At 38.5% G+C, this 23,850-nt stretch overlaps 1 non-coding gene across 1 annotated transcript; it reads left to right on the top strand.

The window, feature by feature from the left end:
- The first annotated feature begins 19,318 nt into the window (after positions 1–19,318).
- TRNAL-CAG lies at positions 19,319–19,401 on the top strand. Its single transcript has one exon. It is a non-coding gene; the product is annotated as a tRNA-Leu (tRNA).
- The last annotated feature ends 4,449 nt before the right edge of the window (positions 19,402–23,850 follow it).

Raw genomic sequence — 23,850 nt, 5'->3', positions numbered from 1 at the left:
CTTTGCATCTACATGCCAAGGCCCTTAATTTAATAGCCCAGGGGTTCTTGAGTTAATTCCAAATGCCATTTATTTCTTTTTTCCCCTCAAGAGGTTTAGTCTGTTTTGAAGGAAGCAAAAACAATGAATGTTAAAAAAAAAAAATCATACCTGTCTAAGTGGACCAGATTTCCTCAATGATATGGAAACAAAGACTTGGACCATGCTGCTCACATCGTTCTTCAGGTTCTAGAACAACTAACTCTGTACTTGGTGCAGACTTGTATGGGGCCAAGGGGCTGGGAACCACCAGCGTTTGAAAATCCAGGGCAAAGCCCCACTAATAAAAAGGTTGTCATAATGTTTATGAAATACTCTGTCTGGACACTCTTTCTCACAACTGTGGTATAGCTTAGACTCTAAGAAAAGGAAAAAAAGTACTGTTGGTGCCTCAGATAATCTTAGCCAGTGCCGTAACTTTCTCCATGGAATAAGGATTTTTAACTGTGGTTTGAAAAATGCTTTAACAAGTGTAATCTGTATTGTTATTATTTTTACTGGGGAGAAACACTGTTGTTTCTTCTTAAACTATGCAAAATTAAATGCAATTCAGGTGAAATAACAGGGAAATTCAAAACTGACTGTTACACTTTCCAATTATATTTTGCGGGCAGAAGTTACCTGCACCCACGCATCCCCACTAAGATATATACTCACTGTGAAGTTACTGTACCTGAGAAAACAGGAGTTCTCTTAGATACAGCAGCTTGAGACTTAGTATACGTTCCCTAACTGCACATAAATTTGTACAGTTCTGACAAGCATGCTACTGTCCTCAAACTTACAGTAGGAACCCTTGTTTGTTTCTCACAAGCTTGCACCAGCTGAACAGGAGCACAGCAACAGCTACATTTTATAGAGAGTAGAGAAGATCAGGAGGGCCATTTCAGTAGTGAATATGGGGAGAATGTGTGTCTGAAATGAAGATGCTTCATCTATCCTACCTGCCTACCTAGTTCTGGTGAAGAGGTAAGTGAAGCAGGACAAGATGACTCACTGAGTGGGAGGGATTCTATTCATCAGTGTTCACTATTAAGATACTAAAGTAACAAAGAAATAGCCACAACACCAATGCAAAGGTGATATGATCCCCTTTTTCCTGCCATCGCTGTCTCATATGTTATGTTTCTCAGCAAATATATAAGCCATTGTTGTGAGATTAATAGGTCCATAGGTGTTTATTAGGCTAACAAACACAAGGGCCCTTTTAAGCCTAGCCATGTATCCCAAATCTCAAACAAGTTCTAGTACCCTTGATAAGTGTAAGCAGGGGCTTGGGATGTGAAACATTGGCAAGCAGGGGGCTGGGAGGTGAACCATTTACAGGCTATCTGTGTCCATTAGAGACATAGGTACCAAACCAGGGATGAATTTCCTCTTCCCCATCCAATTGTCCAAGTTACATTTGAATTGGGTCAGGGAGGAACTCTGTTTCCCATGGATGGGGTGCCTGTACAAGAGAAAGGGTAGTCTCTTGGATACATTACTCTTTCTCCAGTGGATCCTATTTATATCACAGGCAAAGTTTAAGTCTTTAGAAATGGTAATTATGGTGTTGTTTTGTTTTTTTATTTTTGCAGATATGCAGGAGGTTTATCAGAGTGGAGTCTGACAATGCCTTCTATGCCAGGCATAGATCTCCCCTCAAGAACCTGTAGGAGACCAAATGCAGGGATAGGGTCTTGAGGCTACTTGATTATTTTATTTTGTATCTCAGAATGCTAACATACTAAATTCACAGGCAATGACTGCTTATCAAGTACAATGTTCTGGATGTTCCTTGTCAGTCAGATTCTGTTATAGTTCATCTGTTAATGTCACCTCTGTGTGGTGCACTAATTTAATCACAGTGGCAAACACTTGTGAATATGTATTACACTACTGCTGTAAACAGTAGCTTATGCGGATTCATCTTTAATATTAATTTTGAAAGGTACATATTTTTTGCAACAAATCAAAGGTTGTAGAAAACGTGCTGGCTGATTTTCTAAATATCAGGGTGTTTGAAACAGGGAAGTTTTAAATGAAAGAACAACTCTGGTTTGGTTTATATTTGAATCTAGAACAGAAGCAGTGTTTTAAAAAGGAATAGCTAGTAAGCCATATAAAATAATGCACGATAACCCTAATAATCAATCAGAAGCAGTTAGGAAAGACTAGATACCAGATTGTTTTGCTGTACCTTATGTCACTGGCATAAATAGTGACAGGAAATGTAGAGAGATTGGAGCGTGTTTTTTTAATAAAGACTGATAATAACAGTGGGGTGAGTATAGAGCCCTAGGGCACTCTGGAGGTGATAAGGATGAGACAATTTTGACTCTGAAATACCTATTTGTTGAAAAATTTAGGAGTGCTAGAAATGTTCTGCCATCATGTTAGTAGCAGATGGGTTCAGGAACAAATGGATATATAACCTAAGCATAAATAGAACTGGCTCATTGATAATGGGAGCATTTTTACAACCCCCCCCCAAAAAAAAAAAATAACAAAAACAAAAAGTGAATGCACAAAGCAGCTATCCAGGTAGGAATCTTCATTTCCACAATCCTAAGTGAACTCAAGAATATACGAGACAGTCATAAAGCAGTTTTATGGAGGATTAAAAATAATTAGTGTCCATCAGTTATGTTAAAAACTGCAGTTTAGCCATTTAGGTAATAAAATGGACCAACTAGCTGAGGCACAGTGTCATTCTCTGTTTTCAGACTGTATATGTCTCTGCTTTAATCTGGAATGTTCCCCTTGTTATCCTTGTAAGGGGCAGACTGGATGCAGCATAAAATCCCCAAATCTAGGTATAAAGCATCAGTTTTGTGGACAGGTATTTGATTATAGCTATACTTTCAGGAAGTGTAAAAATGGATTCTCTTCAAAGTTGTTACTGGATACCTATGATGTCAATATAACAGACAGAACAGAGCATACTTAGTCCATTGCTTGTCTAGTTATAGCAAAGTAAGATGTTATTCCATTGTTTGTAGAGTTATACAAGTATGACACCAGTCTAGTTTCCAGATGTTAGGATTACATGACTAATATTTTGCATATTTTGCGTGCAACAGTCTGGGAACCCTTGCAGTTGGGCCTGTTTTGTTACACTTTGGTAAGTGCATGTTACATCTAACAATAGAGTCTAGTCAGACACAGTAGTAGCTACCTGATAAGGATAACTTTAAGCTGAGACTGCATTGTCATTTTTTTCATCAAATTTGCATGTTTAGTGCTGATAATATAGTTGAGGCTATGTTTGTTGAACACCTTTTCCAAGGTAGTGGCCAAAGTTTGTGAAACAGACCTTTTTAGCAGAAAAGGACTTTCGCAGTCTTGACAATGACATGTTCCTGGATTAAAACATGGGCTGAAATAAATAGTCCAGGACAATAAGTACAAATTATAAGGCATGATATTAACAGCTTAAACCAAAAACCACATGGTATACTCTCTAAAGAATCATGTGCTAGAATTATGCATTAGCCTGTCTTTAGACATGGAGAAGAAAGCAGAGATGCATAAATAATATGGGCTGCATTTCAATTGCAGGTGAATAGATTGAACAAATGCCTACAAAACCCGTTGTGTTAATAGCTACACAAGCATTCCTACACATCTGCAATGTTTATTTATATATTCATTCATTTTTACTAGGGTAGTACATTGATCATAAGAGACAATTTGCAGGCACAGTCCAGGTGAAGAAATTTACAAGAAAAAAAATAGAACAAATTCACAAACACGGAGTAATTATGCTGTTGTGTTACTATGGACTTCAAGGCTACTGACTTAACATAGAACTAACACCTTTCCAGGTGCCCAAAATGGGACATTTCTTATAGAAATGTAGCATTTTAATGGATACTGCACATCACTCAGCAGTGTTAAGGACATGATTTCACAACAGCAGCAACACAATTGTGGTTCACTGTTGTATAATATTTTGTTTTTCTTCTTTCTAAAAACAATGAGCTTTTTACCCGCTGTTCGTTGCTTACAACTTTTCTTTCTTTCAATCGGGAGTGTTCTGCAAAACTCTGGACACGGAAATAACCTAATCCAAAGACACTTCACCTTTCATTGCAAGGTTTAAAACACAGATATGTGAACTGTAGTTCTTGTCCTCCCCAGCAAACAAGCAATAACCTTATCATATGTACTCACATTAGGAATACAAAATCACTTACTAACTAAACAGAATGCCTCTTTTGGCTCCCTTTGAGGCAGAAGTCAGTGTGTATGCATAGCTGCAGACATTTTTCCTTTGCAATGAAACTGAGCTGAAATATTAATTTCCATTTAGTACTTAATTCTTATGTAAAATGCTGTTCTTATAGGGAGACTGGCACCATATGAATGTGGACAATAGATGCAAACAGCATCAATTTGAAACTCTTATTTGTACATATACCTATTTGTGTTTGAAATGAACTTTGTCCTTGCTATCATTTGCTGTCAGATATATGGCAGCAGCACTAAATACCACACAGTGTAGGGAATAGTGTACACAACAAAGTCATGCTGCATCTTAAACTAAAATAAGCTGTTCTTTATTTCTTTATTTCTAACCAAATGTACTTCAAATTAACTACTGATTGGGAAAAATGCATATCCATAGATATACCTATATTTAATGCAGGAGAAAAGAAAGGAAGAAAGAGAGAAAGAAAATAAAGTATTATATCCATCTACTTTTATACCTACTTTATCCAGGTCAGGGTTTCAAGGAACCAAAGTCTGTCTTGGTAGGCAATGGATAGAACACCACCATTCTATCACAGCACGAATGAATGAATATTTCGCTTTACAGCGAACTGCCAAAAATATGCTTAATAGCCAGGTCACATCTGTACCACAGTATAACAGTAGAGCGGATGAGATATCCTATGATGCATTTTGTCCACGCATACAAATCTGCAGCATAATACCTCCCTGGGTATATTATACTTAACAGCCCACTTCATAACCATATCCCCCTCCAGGCCACAATTAAATGCACCTGGCTGCTTTGACATGGGAAACTCTGCTATGCAGCTTATTTAATTATTGTAGTACGCTTGTCAAAAGTTAATATATTGAACTCCTCTTCTACAGTCATCACTTTCACCATCTGGCCTGTTAGTCTTGTAACTGCATTCAAATCAGAACCGCCTTGTTATCATTAATTATGAGAGAGAGAGAGAGAAAGAGAAAGGGGGTTACATTTCACTTGGTCAATTACTGATTTGATTGAGTGAACGTTACTGCTGTTTGTTCAAGCAGCAGTTTGTGGAAACATCTTTGGAGTGAGGTAAAAGGAGTTTGTTAGGGCTGTCCACGCACGTATGTGTGTTAGAGTAGGGCTTAGGTACAGCCATAGATGCACTGTATGTGTGAGTGCATGTGTGTGCGTTTATTAAGGTGAGAGTTAGGATCAGGTAAGCAGGTAAATTTAATGTATATGTGAGTGTTTGCAAGTCATGGTCAGGGGAAGGTTCGTATAAAGGGACTGATATGGTATATGTTTAAGTGTGTGTGTGTGTGTGTGCTGAATGTCCAAGCCATCGTAAGTAGTGGTAGTGTAAAGGAAAGTTTCTTTTTTTAGGTAAAGTGAATGGTTAGGGTTAGCATGCTTTACTAAGGTGGATCAGTGGGGCAAATGTGTGCTAATTCTAACCCTAACCCTGCCCTAACCCTAACCATGAAAAAAAAAAAAAAACTTTTTGTAACATTACCCTACTGTTATTCAGATAAATGTGAGGTGATTTTTGCTAGAGTTATGGTTAATACATTGGAAATGGAAATTTGTTTCTTGTTTTGATATACTGGATGTCTGTTAGTTGTGTTGCTGAAATTACGAATGTCTGACATGCTTTGTTCAATGTTATTTGTGTTGATTATTTAACATGTCAACCATTCATGTCATAATTATATATATATATATATATATATATATATATATATATGAGATCCGTACAGATCCCCGAATGCACTTTCCACCAAAGCAGAAATCACAGAGCATACTTAACCGAAAGTGCTGTTCACAGAAGCAGCACTTTTGGATAAGTTTGCTCGTTGTGCCGGTCGTACTATGGTGCGGATAAAGGAAAATTCCCTTTTACTCACTGTAGTGTGACCTTGGAGTGAGAATATTAAAGTAGGGGGGTTGTGGGGGGCTTGCCCCCCACATCAGGGGTGCAGGGGGGCTTGTCCCCCTGCACAGAAGTAGGTTTAATGTTTTTTTTTTTAAACATACTTTACCGTAAGCGCTTTTTCGGTAAAGTATGTTTGGTGATAATGGATTCGGACATTTGATCTTTCGATCAAAAGTCCTAGATCCATATATATATATATATATATATATATATATATATATATATATATGTGTGTGTGTGTGTGTGTGTGTGTGTGTAATGTACACATTTATTTATTTGCTGGGCACAGCACTGATCAGAAATGACCAATTATAGACTCAAACTGGGTTGGATGGTATAACATGAGAAAACAGAATAAGTAAACAGTAGTAAATAATGAAAGACATATTAGACTTTAGTGTGTGTGTACATTTATATGGCTGTACTATTACTTGTCAATGCACGTTAACATTTTGTTTTCAGCATTTTAACTTTCAGTATATTTTTAGATCAACAGAGGGAACAGCCAAAGCATCTGGATGATCTGAGGACTCATTAGGAGACACAGCAGAGAAATCTGGATCTGACAGCACAGGGAAACATCCAATTTAGATTTTATCAGCTTCTTTTTCAGCTAATGTAAGATGTCCTAATGAGAAGGGCCAGTCTCTATTTTCACATGTGTGAACTCCTTGAAACTTTGGTTTTCAAAGTAAATCTTCAGAGAAAACAAAAGGCACCCAAGTGTCTTCATTATGAAAGATTGACAAATGGAGCATTTTTCATAATTGTGATTGGCTCCTAGGCAAAAAAAGACATTTAGTGTGGCTGTTCCTGTAAGGTGTATCTCCCACAATAACATTTTCCCTTCTTAGTTGACATGAAAAGGGTCAGTATTTGAAAAAAACATGAAAAAGAGGAAGACTCCCCAATGGAGATACTTATCTGCTCAAGGCAACTGGAACTAGTGACAGTTGTGTGTATGACAGGTTGAAGAAGAAACTCAGGTTTAAAGTTTGTGCTGACACTGTTGAATTTTGAGGTATTTTGTGGTCATACATTCTTTACGTACCTCGTAGCTTTGGATATATGCAACAAGAGGAAAATATCTTCTTTGGTATCCTGGCCAGACATACAGCTATCCCTGGTGGGATATCATAATTGTTAGTGGTGATGCAGCAGTGATCAGAGGAAGGGCATCCACAAATGCATGCCCTACAGCTCTGAAAAATAAAGTGCAATTGCAATAAAATACAGCAAATTCTAAAACTCCTTATAATCCCATTAAAGTATTTTTTGGGGACAGCTTCATGGGAGATGCAACCTCCCTCTCCCCTGCTAGACACACACACATACATATAGGGCTATAGACAGATATACTAAATCCAAGATTGCTGTATATCACAGTAGGGGGAAATACTCCAAAGTACTATAACCTTGACTTTGGTGTGCATTCCCTGTATTTATTTGCCTTATCAAGTTCATTTTTTGAGGATCTCAGTTATCATCACCAAAGTTACATCAGGAATTTGAATTTAATCTGACATGTTTTAAGCCATCCCTCCAATTAAGCAAAGCCCTTTGTCATCCTTTCTGTGCCCCACACGAGTGTCTCAGAATACAACAGGTTACCCTTAATCTTCTTTATTTTATTTATTAATGTATGTATTTTTATTTTACATGCAAGACAGATATAAGAAAAGCCGCCAAAAGAAAAAAATATATATTCCTCTGTATAAGGCTTCCTATAGCCAAGGGTACAGGGTTTGAGTCCCTTCACCTTCATTTCCCCACTATGTGACACAGCAAATCACTTGAACAGTCCATGCTCCCACCAGCTCACCACTGAAAAGAGACACTTGGGTCCATTGGGCTTACTCACCCAACAAGTGTATAAAACAAAAAAACATTTATACAGATTTTATATATATATATATATATATATATATATATATATATATATATATATATTTATATATGGATCTAGTTAGTTACATCAATCACACTAAATTTAAACAACAAATCATTGACATGCTTCTGTGCATGCTTCAAGGTTTAACCTCAGACAATACAAACTAAAAACCACCCTAGCACCCCCTGCTGTTTATTCCAACTGCGAGACTGCACACTCCCCATGGAAAGGTTATATACCCAACCAAGGGGATTGTCAATCTTGCACAACTGTAGATCTGCTTTGTTGACTAAAGTTGTCAACAAAATGGAGGTCAGCTAAACCTCAAACTGACCAATGGCAATGCACACACACACACACACACACACACACACACACACACACACACACACACACACACACACACACACACACACACACACACACACACACAGTTCTACCTTGACCCACCGAAATTATATTTTTATGAAATGTAATTTTGTGAACCTGTTTTTTTGAAAGTACATTTATCCAAAAATGCACTTTCGCGAAAAACCGAGTCAACGAAAAGCAAAAAAAAAAAAAAATGACAACACTAAACACATTTATGCGGGGGGGGGGCAAGCCCCCCACACCCCCACTACTTACATATTCTAACTCCGACATTGCACTACAGTGGGGAAAAGGGAATATTCCTTTATCCCCACTGTGCCATGATCTACAACAACAACCTCAGTTGCTTTTCGTTGACTCGGTTTTTCATGAAAGTGCATTTTCTGATAAATGCAAGGTACAGCCATATAAATACATACATAAATACACATAGTAAAGCAAAAGAGCAAAGCAAAAAAAAAAAAAAAAAAAACTAGTTATTAAACATGGAGGACAGAAGCTACTGTGTGTCACATGAAGAATGGAAGTAACAGTACAGTCCCCACAAAGCATGTACACATAACACATCCTTATGTTTAGAGAAGAGACAACAAAATGATAGGTGTATCTTTTGAGTGACAAGAAATGAAGGGACAATGCCAGATTTTAACTGCAACACCTTGGTTATGGGCACATCTAAGAGCAGAAGATTCTTGATCTTCTGTCATGAGCAGGTTTCAGATGGCTAGTGCTAGAACTTTCTCAAAAATAACTAGGACTGGAATTGAAGTTCTCAGACAGAGAGAGGGGATAGTTCATAGATTAGCAGTAGGCTAACTGCTGTTGTTTGTGGGTTATTTTCAACCTAGCCAATTACCCCATATAAGAATCAAACCCTGCATTTTGTGTCTGTAAGGTAAGCACCTTAGCCATTCTGCCAACCTCCCCCACTGGATGATTGGCAGCATGACCACCCACCACCAGGTTGTTCACATCATCCTTGCTGGCCCTGCCAAAAATTTGCAGGCATTGGACTGGGGAGTAGACTGGAGTCTGGTGGACCCAGCAAGGACATGGGGCATGTGGTTGACTATCCAAATGAAAGATGGGTGGGGAAAGAGGCAGAGAGAAAAATGTGATTCCATTTTCCCCTCTTGAAGTTACGTTACCCAATCTGCAGCCTCCCATCTTAGTCTTGTTGCCTTCTTCTGTGAGGTGAGTCATGCCAGTCTTCCTCTAGTCTGTAGGGATCTTGCTCATCTTCTCATAGCTTGTCAATTAGATCTGAAGTGGTTTCCACATGCCTCCCACATCACCAACAGCAACAACACAGATAATTTTGCAGTTTGGTTTGCTTAACTCTACTGTCTACTAACTTGTGAAAACTTGGCAGAAATGGCAATTCACTATATGCAACCACCTTGTCCAGCCAGTACTCATAACCAAAGTATTTTTCTTTTCTCTTTAATAATTCAAAGTTGGTTATTCAGTTCTCCATTTCATCCTTTGCTTTTCTGAATGTCTTACTTGGCTTCATCTGCAATCTGTGGCCTGTATTCTACAAGATTTTCATCCCTGCAACACCATATTGAAAACTGAGGTCCTAATAGCCTGTGCTGGGAATTGACAAGGTACCTGAAATCTAGTAAAGAAAGTGGCACACTGGTCAAACTACACTGTTAAAAGGAGAACCAAGTGACACGTGTTTCCCTTTTGTCAAATGTGCACAAATGAATAAACTCATAAAATGGACACTTCAGAATTTCTGTCGCCATTTTTTCCTCAGCATTAAGCTGTGAAGAGGTGTGTGTGGTATTGCTTCCTTGTAAAGTACTGTAAGCCAACTCTACAGTACTGTTAATTCACTGTTTCATGATCATCGAAAGAAAAAGTACAAGGAAAGCTTTCAAAAAACAATAAACCAAAAAAGAAAGAATCCCATGAATAAAGAGTGCTCTTCCTATGCAAACCTGTATCTAAAGAAAACAGTGGCTCACAGAAAAAGCACATAGTTTGTGACAGCTGCAACCATCATGTCAGCATCAAAAAGTAAGGTGAACAAGCATTACCCATACCTGCTGGGACTGGTATTGGGACTGTGAAGCTGGCGCCTGTGCAGGTGGTTGTGGTGGTTGCTGCTGCTGACTGTAGTATGGCTGTTGGCCTTGTTGGCAGTAGCCACTCACACACTGCTGACCATACTGAGGTCCCATCTGCTGTTCCGGAAACTGTATCTCAAATATTGAAGTTGCAACAGTTTGGGGACAACTACTCACAAAAATCATTTTTAGCCAAGTTAACTACACAGCTAAGCCAATCAAAAGTCTTTTGAACGTCAGAAAGGGTTGGCTTTGACAAAATGGGCAGTGCCTCCAAGAAACTGTCATGAAGGTAATATAGAACAGTGGGGTTTTCAAATAAAGTGGAGTCACATTTCACAACTACTTAGCACAAGAAATCTGGACAAAGACTAAAATAATGGGGGGACAGTGGCCCAAAAATAGGGACACATTTTAAATATCGCTCTTATAAACTTATAAAGTTGCTAGAACAACAGGATCTGTGCTAGCATGCATTTTCTGAATGACATGAAGTCTGAAACTCAAATGTATGTCATTATTTAATGACTTCAATCCTCAGTCACTTACCAGAAAACCATACATTTTATGAGTAACAGACCAAAAATATGAGGCAAAAATCTGGACATTCTCCACAAATCTGTACAGTTGAGAGGTATGAGTGGTGCCATTCACTATTATAATGGAGAGGCAGGGTTTTTGATCTAATGGTAATCCAATATGACATATAAGTGGTAGTCAGTGTAGCCACCATCTGTAAGAATGTTGATAGCAGAATGTGGGTCTTCTTAATCTGAATGGTAACTACTGGCATTTTAGATAATTTTATTTTAACTGACCGCATTCTTTATGCAAACTCTACATTTAGAGGAGGCCTAGGGGAGAATATTTGCAAAGTTTCATGAAAAAGAAATTACAGATAGCTACATCAACAGTAATTACCATGGAAATATGTATTCTTGTACACATTAATCTGTATCCTAGCTATCAGTACAGCAAACAAACAAAGGTACAACAGTTAGAAAGCATGTCAGAGTATGCAGAAAGTAAACCAAGATGAAGTGTCGTGTCTGTGTGTTGGGGATACTGCTGACAAAAGTTTTGAGTAATCATCAGTTGTCTGTCAGCTGGTCTTGAATATATGGCCTACGATTTTGTAGCCTTTAAATATTGTCTGTGTGGAGTTTGCAGGCCAGTTATAATTCTTTTTTAGCTGCATTTTACTTATTTTCAAAAACATGTCAGTCTGAAACTCTTATTTATTTATTTATTTATTTCACATTTGTTAACCGGGCTGGTCTAGCTGGATACATATCCGAAATGGAAGTACATGTTTAAATTACAAAATTCAAAGTATAGTTACTACAAAGAGAATATAGATTACAACATTGATTTTGTTATATTACTGGAAAATAGACTCTTCCAAGTATTGCAGAGCTTAAGAGGCTCCTTTAGTTTAGTGGGACTAGAATATTGAACAAAATTATATAAATACCAGTAATTCAGCATTAAATCATATTCTGGGATACTTTGAAAAAAAATCTCAACCAGTCAGACCATACACAGAAATCTGTCAGCTGCAAAAAGAAGAAAACATGAAAGTCGTCAGGTGGCATTCAAATCTGATATTATTATTGCTGCTCTCTTATACAAAAATAAATACTAGCGTGTTTAGGTGCTGGCATACTGATATTGCAGTGTTTGCCTCCATCTTTTGGCTATGGGCAGGCAGTGCAAAAACATGAGAGAAAGAGAGACAGAGACATACAGAATAAAGAAAGATGTATTTTAGGGTGCAGCATAGTCCTAACTCCAAAATGCAAGGATTTCCCACTATTATTTGTCACCCTGATTTAGCCTTGTTCCTTCATAGTCTACTGATTTTCCTTCAAAATCTTAATTACGGGAATATAGATTATTAAATAACTAACTCCGATGGAGCTGTCAGTTAAGCGTGGTAGTTGTTTCTAAATGCTATTTTACTCTGTGAAGACTAAAAACCTTACAAAGGTTTAAGTAAAAATATATCAAATGCTAATATCAGGCATCGCCGATGTAATGAGAGTGAAAGACTACACACACTCGGCAAGGAGCTACCACCCCCTGCTATACACAATTTAAAGTTCCACTGCTTGGTATTCCCGGGGGGAGGGGAAGCCCCCTGAGGACATTAAAACCGCCCATCTTTTTAACCTCTCTCTCATTATTTACTAATTATAATTACAGTGTCCGGTCAAGGCTGGGTGGGCAAGGCTTGCTACTGCGCATCCTGATGTGTCCTAATACAAAACAATTACCAGCACTTTAACGGTGCAAACGTTATGAAAGAAAAGCAACCCCAAGTCGGTGTACAGAGTCTTGTGATCTTGCTATGTATAATTGTTGACTGATTACAGTAAGAGATTAATATTGTTTATATTATGGTGTTATACGTCATACATAGATATAAATATATTAATGTAGACATGGTTTTCACAAGTATACAATTAAAGAAGGAAATACTGCCAATATATTCTAATTCCATGAATTTATTTATTTTTTATTTCTGTACAGCGGAGCTTAATAGGTTCATAGGTGTATACTAGGCTAATGGCCCTGGAGCCTTTACAAGCCTAGCCCATAGGATTACCCTGGCATCGTGCCACCTGACCTTAGTTCCCAGTGCCTCTGTCAAGTAGAGCCACTGGAGTGATCCCTGCAGTTAATTTTCTATTTCCCATCCACTCATCAAGATTTCTCTTGAAGAGGGCCAGTGAGGTGCGCTGTTTGACATGTATGGGAAGTCTATTCCATAGCATGGGCAGTCTCTGGGTTATGAACCTATCGCTGCAACACATTCTGTTGATTGTGGTAATGAGGTTGAGGTCTCTGGAGCATGTGGTGCAGAGGGATTGGGATTTCTTTAGATGTAGCATTTCTAACAGAGCTGGGTTAGACACGGCTTTGTAAGTCAAGCAGAGATCGCCTCTAAGTAGGCGATATGAGACAGAGAATAGTTGGTGTTTTTTTAGTCTGTCCATATAGGACAAGTATTTAAGGTCTAGAATCCTCTTTGTGTGGTACTTTTGCATCCTCTCCAGTAGTTGCAGGCGTCTAGTGAGGTATGTGCCAAATGGAGCATTGCACTCGATGATTGGCCTAATGAGGGAAGAGTAGAGGGAGACAATGACCTCTTTCTTCCTGGATGCAAAACCCTTAGTAATGAGATGTACCACATAAAAGGACTTTCTGACCACAGTGGCAATGTGGTGGTTGAAAGAGAGATTGCTGTCAACCTGTGTTGCCAGATCTCTTATAACGCCTTCTGTGTTCAGTGGACCACCATCGATGTGGCAATTCATGGGAACTGGGTTTTTTCCAAAGGGAATGACGACACATTTTTTGGCATTGAGCTTAAGGCCATGGTTCTGACACCAGTCGTTGGTCTCAGTGAGGCCTTTATAGGATGTCAACATCACTTGAGGAGTTAATAATAGCTCCCAACTTGCAATTGTCTGCAAACTTTGTCAGTTAGATTCCCTTTGTGTTGGCCTAGACTTCAGAGAAGTAGATTCCAAACAGGAGAGGACCCAGGAATGAACCCTGGGGGACTCCACTCGTGACTGGTCGGCAGTCTGACTTGGAGTCAGCTACTTTCACACTGTGGGTTCTATCTGTGAGCCAGTTTGCAACTCACCTAGTGATACAGGGGTTGATGCCTAGCTTACTGAGTTTTTCTAGGATTCCTGAGTGGGGAATGGTATCAAAGGCCTTGGCCAGACCAAGGTAGGCTGTGTGAACCACCTTGCCTTCATCCACAGTTCTGATGAGTGACTCAAAGAAGTCGACCAAGTTGAGCAGGCATGATCTACCCTTCACTAAACCAAACTGTGTGGGATCCAGAGTTTGGAGTTTCTCTATATCCTTGTTTATTAGGTCCATGATGATGCATTCCATGGCTTTGCATATCAGACTTGTTAGGCTAATGGGGCGATAGTTCCCAAGGTCTGTAGTCGCTCCTCCTTTGTGGAGAGGGATGACTGTAGCAGTGCGCCATTCGTTAGGGACAAAGCCTGAGGTGAGGCTGTAACTGAACAGGGCACACAGGTGAGGTGCCAGTTCACTCTGTAGTTCATGTAGCACACAACCAGGGATAATGTCAGGTCCCCTAGAAGCTGTATGCTTGGACTTGGACAGTGCTGTTTTAACCTGTGCAGCAATAATACTGGGTGTCTAGCAATCTACTGTTAATGCGATAGGTCCTTTGGGAGGGAGAGAGGGGTAAACTTGCACTGAATCTATTGTCCAGTATATTGGCAATATCTGTTGGCTCGGTATAGGAGGTACCATTGTGGAGTAGCTCAGAGTAAATCTTCAGTACACCATTTTTTAGCCATAAATAGCTGAAAATGCACGGTTTTCTGACTGTTCAGGCGAAACTTCTATCCTGTCAGTCAGTCGAAGGCACTCCCGAATATTGGGGGGGGGGGGGCTGAAAGTCCCACTATATTGTTTCTCTTCATTTAATTGAGGTACTGTGGAGCACCCCCCCCCCCCCCCAATCTGGGACAAATCCATAAATACATAATCATGCTTTGGACACTTAAAATGTTATTACTATTAACTGAGACATTGACAACATAAGAACATTTTCTTAAGTATAATCAGTCTATCGCACTATTTTTGTTATTATGTATTAAATGTAATTAACTGCCTTTTCCCAAAAGTCGCCCGTTTTAGGAGGGATTAATTGGCTGAATTATATCAGTCAAAATCGCGGACAGTTGAGAGGAATGCCTTCCCCTTACGTTTGCGGTCGAGAACGTTTTGTAAATCAGTTATTTTCCTTACAATGTCTGTCAAGGCATAACATACTTGCTATTTGTAGTTTCTGCTGGACCACATTAATTACTTTTTTGTGCTATATATTCGTTTTCCCACTATATAAGTTGTGGAACCAGGAGAGGGCGGGGCACAAGCAGATCTCAAAATCCACACACATGTTGAGCAGGCTGTTTGAAACATTTCCGATTCTCTAACCAGCTTGTCTTTAAAAGGAATTGTAAATAAAACTCACTCCAACTGGGAGTAGGACCTGCTTGCACACGTCAAAAGTAAGGCGCCGCAATTATGAATTATTACTGGAAAGGAAGTGATGAAAGACGGCAACGTTAAATGCTGTATGCTTCATTTTGTAGTTATTAATTGCATTTTCAAAATCACATTTTTTGCTAGAACATATACAGAGAGTTTGAAAAGAATGACAAAAATGTTACAGTGAACGAATGGCAGTATGGCCAAGCGGTCTAAGGCGCTATCTGTGCTATGTGTTTTCTGAAAGCGTAGGTTTGAATCCCATTTCAAATAAGAAATTTTAGACGCCTATTTAGACCTCATTTTCAAGATAGTCTTTCTAATTGTAATATAATCATCAAATCATTACCTACAAGTGCCTAGGGTTGCCACATTTTCAAATGCCCAAAGTGGGACGTTTTGGTACGTCAGATTTTGCAGGGCAAAACATACCCAGGCCACGGCCAGTACATGGGACACAACTTCACTTTTGTTTGCCTAAATAACAACTATTTTAGTTGCTTATTCTGTTTCTTATAAAATTTAAGTGTTTCAGATACAGAATAACTGTTCTATGCAACTATTACATAAAATATAGGAACTATGTTTGTCCTAAAATCTCACGACATTTGCCATTTTTTTTGCAGGACACAATTGCCCAAAGAGGGACTGTCCCTCGCAAAGTGGGGCAGGTGGTAACCCTACGGTTACTCATCAGTGCGGTAAGACGCTTACCTGTAAAGTTAAGGGGAATGGTAAAAAAATGCATTTGGGGTGCGTATGTATATTCATACATTCACTTCATTCTGCCGGAAAATTTAACTGCAACAGTAAAATACATGTTTTTCGAGGGCATGTATTCATATGTACTGCTGACGGGTAAATAGAAACAGTCCCTAATTACACAAGCTCCTCTCTCCTCAACATTTTTTTCTGTTGTTGACATCTCCTGCAAATTAGATCAAAACGTAACTGAAATATTTACTGGTTTTAATGAAAGGTCTACATGAAAGGGGAAAAAACTCAGCAAAATGCATCAAAGACAGTAGTGACAGCCTAAGCAATGTTAAGTCAGTATATGACCGACTGGTCTAAAGCACCACAATTAAGTTAAAGTCTCCTTTTGAGTCCCGAGTTTAAATCCTACTTCTAATAAATGCACTTTTTTTCCCTACAAACCGGTTATTTATAAGGGTGAAGACATCTATGTGGTCTAACGCTAAAAACTGCAGTTGCGATAAAGGAGCAATCAAGAACACCTCTCAAGTGTACCTCATCTGAGGTCTTAAAAAGTTCACGCTCTTCAAAGTTCCACATTGAAAGGGTCTATCACACATTCAGTGTTAGGAGGTTTTTAACTGATATCTACAGTAAATAGCAATGGATCATATTAAGTCGTTAACAGTTTTTTTATAAGTAAAACCAGCACAGTTTAACCATCCTATCCTATAGCCTTCATAGTTGAAGTTATTAGTAAGCCGTAACTTTGTTCCACATTTTGCCCATTTGTTCCACATTATGAATGCTAGTGTTCCTCATTTTGGAGATGGAAGGTTGAGAGCTGTGCCAAGAACCTCCTGCGTTTAATGAATCCTATGCCTGTAATAGATTTCAAGTCAAAATTATAATTGAAAAAATGAGCGGCCTTATCGATTAATAATATTAATATAATTAAATGCAGCAGGAGCTGTTCTGTACCCGAGAATCATTTATACAGCTACTTTCTTTCTTTTAGCTCACGGTCCAATTGGGTCACGCAAGCGGAGGCGCTGGGGAAAACGGTCAAAATCTTATTTCATGTGAGAAAAACTTCCAAAGAGATTATAGCAGACACTTTCTCAGTACAATATATGAAATATATCAGGTACAGACAGCATAGAATGGAAGGTTAAATACAGTATATCTGCTGTGTCGTACCGAGCCTCAAACCCTTTTGAATGGGGTGCTTTTATCCCGCTCACTGAGTCTGTCATTTGCCGCTAGTGCTGACATAAGTTACATTGTAAGCATGCAGTTTTCTTAATTAATGGCTCTGAGTAAAACGGAATTAACTGCTCAGTTATTGAAGTGAATAACCTAACCTGGCTGCTGGGGCACTGGCAAAACGTATACACTAAGCCTAGTTTTGATCCGAAGTTGTGACATACAGTAGTGGTACTGTCTGTAACAAGCTAGTTATTTGTAGTCCTTGGTGGACTCAAGCTGGTTATTTGTAGTCCTTGGTGGACTGCAGTAATTACTTTCATTTTCATATCCTGGCAGCGAGCACTACGATGAATTCGTCACCATTATGTCATTAGAAAGAAAGAAACCGGCGAAAACCTCACAGAGATGAGGACTTGCATACTTGCAATGGAATTTCCATTATAGAAATTGCCGCATAGGGTTACCACCTCTCAGTCTTTAAAGTGCGTCCTGCAAAAATAAATAAATAAAACAAATCATAAAAAATAGCACACGTCCTGAGATTTTATAGCAAAAATGATTTCATAAGTTTTCTCTAATGGTCACGTAAAAAGCTTATTTTGTATCTGAAACACCTTACTATTATATGAAACAACAGGAATAACTAAAATGATAAAAGCGTGAACTTTTGTTTATGAAAAAAGCGAAGTATAATCCTTCGGCAGTGGTTCTGGGTATGCAATACAATACAAAATGCCCCACTTTGGGAAAGGTGGCAACCCAATTGCCACACATCTGGGAGGCAACAGTATAAGTCGCCGTGCCTTTCTTGTCAGTCTTAACCAATTCAAAGTAATGATTTTATATTACAATAAAAATAGATGAAAAACTGTTAATCTTTGAAGATAGTCCTAAGAGACTTGCTTTACACGTTAAGCTGGCCAATGGGTCTAAGGCGCTGCGTTCATTTCGCAGCCTCTTCTCACAAGTCATTTTCCATGTTACAATATTTGACAACAGTGTATTTTGAGTGATTTTAGCGATTACATGTTTCACATTACTTCATTTGTGTGGTTTCGGTGATGAAACAGTTAATGTGCATGCCCCCATTCAGTAAGAATCCTCTTTAATATATACAGAGAAAGGGGGGTATCACTATCAGGGAAATATTAGTAACTAATCCTTGTAGGCAGGATGAAAAGTGCTGAAAAAAACAGCTAAATTAAAGTCGAGATAAAACAGCTGGTCAACAGTACATTGCATCTGACGCTAGAAGAAAAACGTTGTTATCTGTAGCGCTCTTTACTACACAGTTACTACAGCAGACCAATTTATCAACATAAATATTGTTGGTTTCTGACAAATAATGATAACTGGAGCTACATTAGTGAAAAGATGCTAGACAGGGCAAAGTAGTGACTATAAGGCTTGACGGAACCCAAATTAAAAAAAATTCATTTCCACACGGAACAAAAATATCACCGGATCAGGGGTTAAGCGTTCATTCGTTCAAATAAATATGATACTGTGGGGAGGAGAACTATTGATTGGTTCATTAAAGATGTCACAAAGCGGGAGGTCATTCCAACGTTTAGCTCTAGGATAGTATCATTTCGTTACAAGCTCTAATTTCATTTTCATATTTTTCCATTTACCCAGTTTATCTCGACAAATTCACTACAGGTAATTTGAAGTATTGCTCTTTGTTTTGTCACCACGCCAGCAGAATGAAACCGGCAAAAATCCTTCCAGATATGAGGATCTGCGCTCCATTACATAAACACTGAGAAGCAACAGAATTGAATATTACTTCATTAAACCCTTCTTAACTTAATTATTAACTTTTAAAATGATCTGGGAATTATATTGTTTATGTCAGGATGGCCGAGCGGTCTAAGGCGCTGCGTTCAGGTCGCAGTCTCCTCTGGAGGCGTGGGTTCGAATCCCACTTCTGACATCTCATTTTGAGCACCTAGGCCTGGCTTTCTACTTAGTGCATGTGTGCGGCACGATGTTAACCAAAAAAGTATATTAAAAATGTGTTTGCGGAGCGTATACAGCCCTACATAAATTCCAGGGGAACAAATGTCAGCAAAATTTTCTGCAACAGTAAAATAGGGTTGCCACCCTTTCAAATGCCCAAAGTGGGACAATTTTGGTCTAAACGTCAGATTTTCAGGGCAAAAAAAACAACTGTCAGTATGAAGGACAGAACTTCACTTTTTTGCCTAAATAAAGGCTTATTCTTGTAGCATTTTAGTTGCTTATTCTGTTTCTTATAACATTTAGGTGTTTTGGATACAGAATAACTGTTTTATGCAACTATTACATGAAATATAGGAAATAATTTTGTCCTAGAATATCAGGACATTTTGCATTTTTTCAATTATTTTGCAGGACACAACTGCCCAAAGAGGGACTGTCCCTCACAAAGTGGGACAGGTGGTAACGTTACTGTAAAATGCCTGGGCGAATTTAAAGTGTATTAACCCACCAGATGCACAGTAGCAAGCCCCGCCCAAACCCTGCCTGCGACCATTTTGTCCGCACCGCCCACCAAAACACTAGGTAATATAGACCTACAAACAGATTAGCAAAATTATAAAGAAAACATACGTATATACTTATAACAGTAATTATATGCTTATTGCAAAATACGTGTGTACTGTTTGATTGTTAAAGGGGTGTGTTTAAATTATGAATTTTGTATCTGTTTTGGCAGAACTTCCGACTACAGTATGCTGTAAGTTAGTAGCCACCCTCCCCCGAAAGCAATGATCGTGATTTTTAACAATGTATTTTTTGGTTTTGTGTCGAGTAACCTGTTTACACATTTGATGTTGGTTGTTTGTAGTACAGATGGCTTTAAAACTGCAAGGAGGGATTTGAAATTTAATGTTTAAGATGTTTTGGTATATGATGTTCTACTGAGCCCAAGCTTCATTCCGACATATATTTATCTTATGTGCATTTTACAAAAACAGATCTTTCTCTGTTTGGTAGGTTGACGGTAGAAAGGATTTCATGCCTCAGATCGTGTGTGTAGTGTAGCTAAGTCGTTTGTGTGTGTTTGTTGATAGGAACTCCGTAATTTGTACTCCTCAGCTCCAAACCAGTGAAGGTTTCAGTTCCCTTGTTTAGTGTTATTTGCGTAGAGTTTTCAGGTGACTTAATGAGTAGTGGTAATATGGGAGTCTGGTTACAGTAGCTTCCAGGAGCATGCATCCCCTCTAGTTGATTCTGATTTTTTTAACAGACATGCCAGTAAAATATGACCAGAAGTAGGGTCTCCCACTTTTCTTCAACAGGTGTATGATGTACAGACTGTTAAATCACTTGAATAACCCTAAATACAGAAAACATTATATGTATAAACGTATAACAGTAATTATATGTAATGTGAAAACGTTTATAACCTTTCTGCTACATGAAACGGATTTCCCATTACATTAGCACTGCGTGTCAATCACGGCACATTGCAGTTGTTAATCTCCGCCCTCCCGCATGTCAATCACGGCGGGCATGCCCATTCCTGCACAAACTCGGTGGTGGTTTAATACACTTCATTTTCGCCAATACCTGTTAGGATTGCATATATTAATATGTACTGTAAATGGATAAAATAAACCGTCCCTAGTTAGGGATGCCTCCCTCAACATTTTTCTACTGTTCACTCCTGCAAATTAGATGAAAAGCTAATAATTGCAACATTTTTAACAAGACTGAAACAGTTACACAAATGCAGAAACATCATCAGCAAACTGGATCAAAAAAGAGCGGGACAAGCATCCTACTAAATCAGGATGTCCGAACGGTCTAAGGCGCTGGCTGCTTTCAGGTCGCAATCTCTTCTGGAAGTGTGGTTTTGAATCTCACTTCTGATATTAAATTTTGAGTACATATGCAAGCCTTGCTTTCAAGTTAGTTCTTGCGATATTGTCATCTAATCTTTGCTTATATTGACGCACACATTATTCATCAGAGCAGTAGGATGTTTTACCAAAAAAGTATAGTAAAAATGAGTTTGCTGTGCGTATATATATTCACACATTCTTTTCTTTCATCAAAAAATTCTGGGGGAACAAACGTCAGCAAATATTACTGCAACAGTAAAAGACCTGTTTGGAATGCATATATTAATAAGTACTGCTGATGGATACAAAGAAACAGTCCCTAGTTAAGAGATGCCTCCCTCAACATTTTTTTCTACTCTCACCTGCAAATTAGATGAAAAGTTAATGGATATATTTACTGATTTGATAACTGCCACATCTTAAACATGACAGCAACTGAAACAGTTACACAAAAGCACAAACACGATCAGCAAAATGGATCAAAGAAGGATGAGACAACTGTTACTACTAAGTGAGGATGGCTGAGTGGTCCAAGGTGCTATGTTCAGGCAGTAGTCTCCCCTGGAAGTGTGGGTTCAAATCCCACTTCTGACATAAAATTTTGGATGCCTATAAGGCCTTACTTCTAAGGTAATGCTTGTGCCAGGATGATATAGTCTTTACCTACACTGTCCCACTCATTATTCATTAATGTGGTAGGATGTGACCCGATAAAGTATGATATAAAAATGCATGTTTGTTTCCTGTGTATTCATACATTGGCTTCATTTATCAATAAATTTCGGGGGAGCAAATCTAACTTAAACAGTAAAAGACCTGTTTGGAGTGCAAATATTCATATATACTGGTGATAGGTAAAGAGAAGCAGTTACATGATAGGAAAAAATAAATCAGCTAACTTGTTTATGATGTTGTCCAGAGATAATAAAATAATTTCACTATTCCCACTTCCAAAAGCTTAATAGTGTTATTTACAGCCATAAAGTAAACTAAGCCCCCACCCAGCCTTTGACTTTTGAGGACTGCAGGAGTTCATATTCGGCTCATTTCAGTTTACCGTTTTTACAGTCTGGAATTAATTGTGAAAAACCTAATCATGTAATGGGGTAAAAGTTGTGTTGTTTGGTGTTACAGGAACTCTGAAAACCAAGATACTTTCCAAAAAAACAGCACTATTTACGACATTCTCTACCCTCTGTTAGCACAAGCCTGTCATCTGGTATAACTAGCTTATTGCCCTCATTTCATCTACAACCAGTTCCAACATCCCTCATTTGCACCCTACTCCAAAAACTTAAACCATGCACCCCCTCAGCTGACCTTCTGCCAGCAGAATATCTGCAAAAAGCAGCTAAAGTTATAGCCTGTCCCACTTCCATCCTAATAAATAGGACAATTACTGAAGGAACTATCCCATCTATCTGGAAAATCTCCCATATCATCCCACTACATAAGGGAGGTAACTCTACTGAACTTTCTAACTTTCGACCAATAGCCCTACTCTCTCCCTTAGCAAAACTAATGGAGAAATGCATCCACCGATAACTATTCAACCACCTTCTCCAAAATAACTTACTAGCTAGCTGTCAGCATGGTTTTAGGCCATTCCACAGCACCACCTCTGCCCTCTTATCCTTTTCTGACTGCAACAACAAAAATCGTAATAACAACACTCTATCTTCCTCACTTTTTATTGACCTCTCAAAAGCCTTTGATATGGTTAACCATTAGCTTCTTATGGATATACTTAAATCCCTCTCCCTTGATACACATGCACTAAAATGGTTCAATTCCTACCTAGAGAACCGACAACAAGCTGTGCTCTGGGATAATGAACTATCCACACATCTTCCTGTTACCCTTGGTGTCTCTCAAGGCTCTATTTTGGGCCCCCTCCTATTCTCAATTTTTATTAATGACCTTAATTTAACAATTCCTCAAGCTACCTGCGTACAATATACAGATGATTCAACATTAATATGCTCCGCTACTTCATTATCTGAACTCCAATCCCTCATCCAAAATGTACTTAACATATTGGAAAACTGGTTCTTACAGCGCTGCCTTCTCCTGAACCCCCAAAAAATGAAATTATTGCTCTTCAATCTAACAAGAAAGTCCTTACAAATAGACTTCACAGTATTATCTAATAATGGCACTGTTATATCTCCCAACTCAACTACCAAACTCTTAGGAGTAACAATAGATCATAACCTTACCTTTGACAGACACATCAATACTACAATAAAATCAGTTAACAGAAAGCTAGGCTCCCTTTACAGGATTAAACCCTTCCTTACTCCAACAGCTAAAACTACTATTGCCCACACCCATCTTATCTCTACCCTCCTTTACGCCTCACAGATTTATACCAGTCTTTCTAAAAACAACCTCAACAAACTTGCAGCCTCCTATAATAACATTGCCAGACTTGCCACAAGCTCCCCATTCAGAACCCACCATTGTCACAATCTAAAACAAATTGTTTGGCTAGAACCCCATAATCAAATTCTATTTTACCAACTTATTATCACACACAAGATCCTCTATCA

This window comes from Protopterus annectens, chromosome 8.part0, assembly GCF_019279795.1.
Source record: "Protopterus annectens isolate FY-2018-M chromosome 8.part0, PAN1.0, whole genome shotgun sequence".
In the NCBI taxonomy this organism is placed as follows: domain Eukaryota; kingdom Metazoa; phylum Chordata; order Ceratodontiformes; family Protopteridae; genus Protopterus; species Protopterus annectens.
The sequence above is the reverse complement of the archived record's forward strand: the minus strand, read 5'-3'. Positions and strand labels throughout refer to the sequence as shown.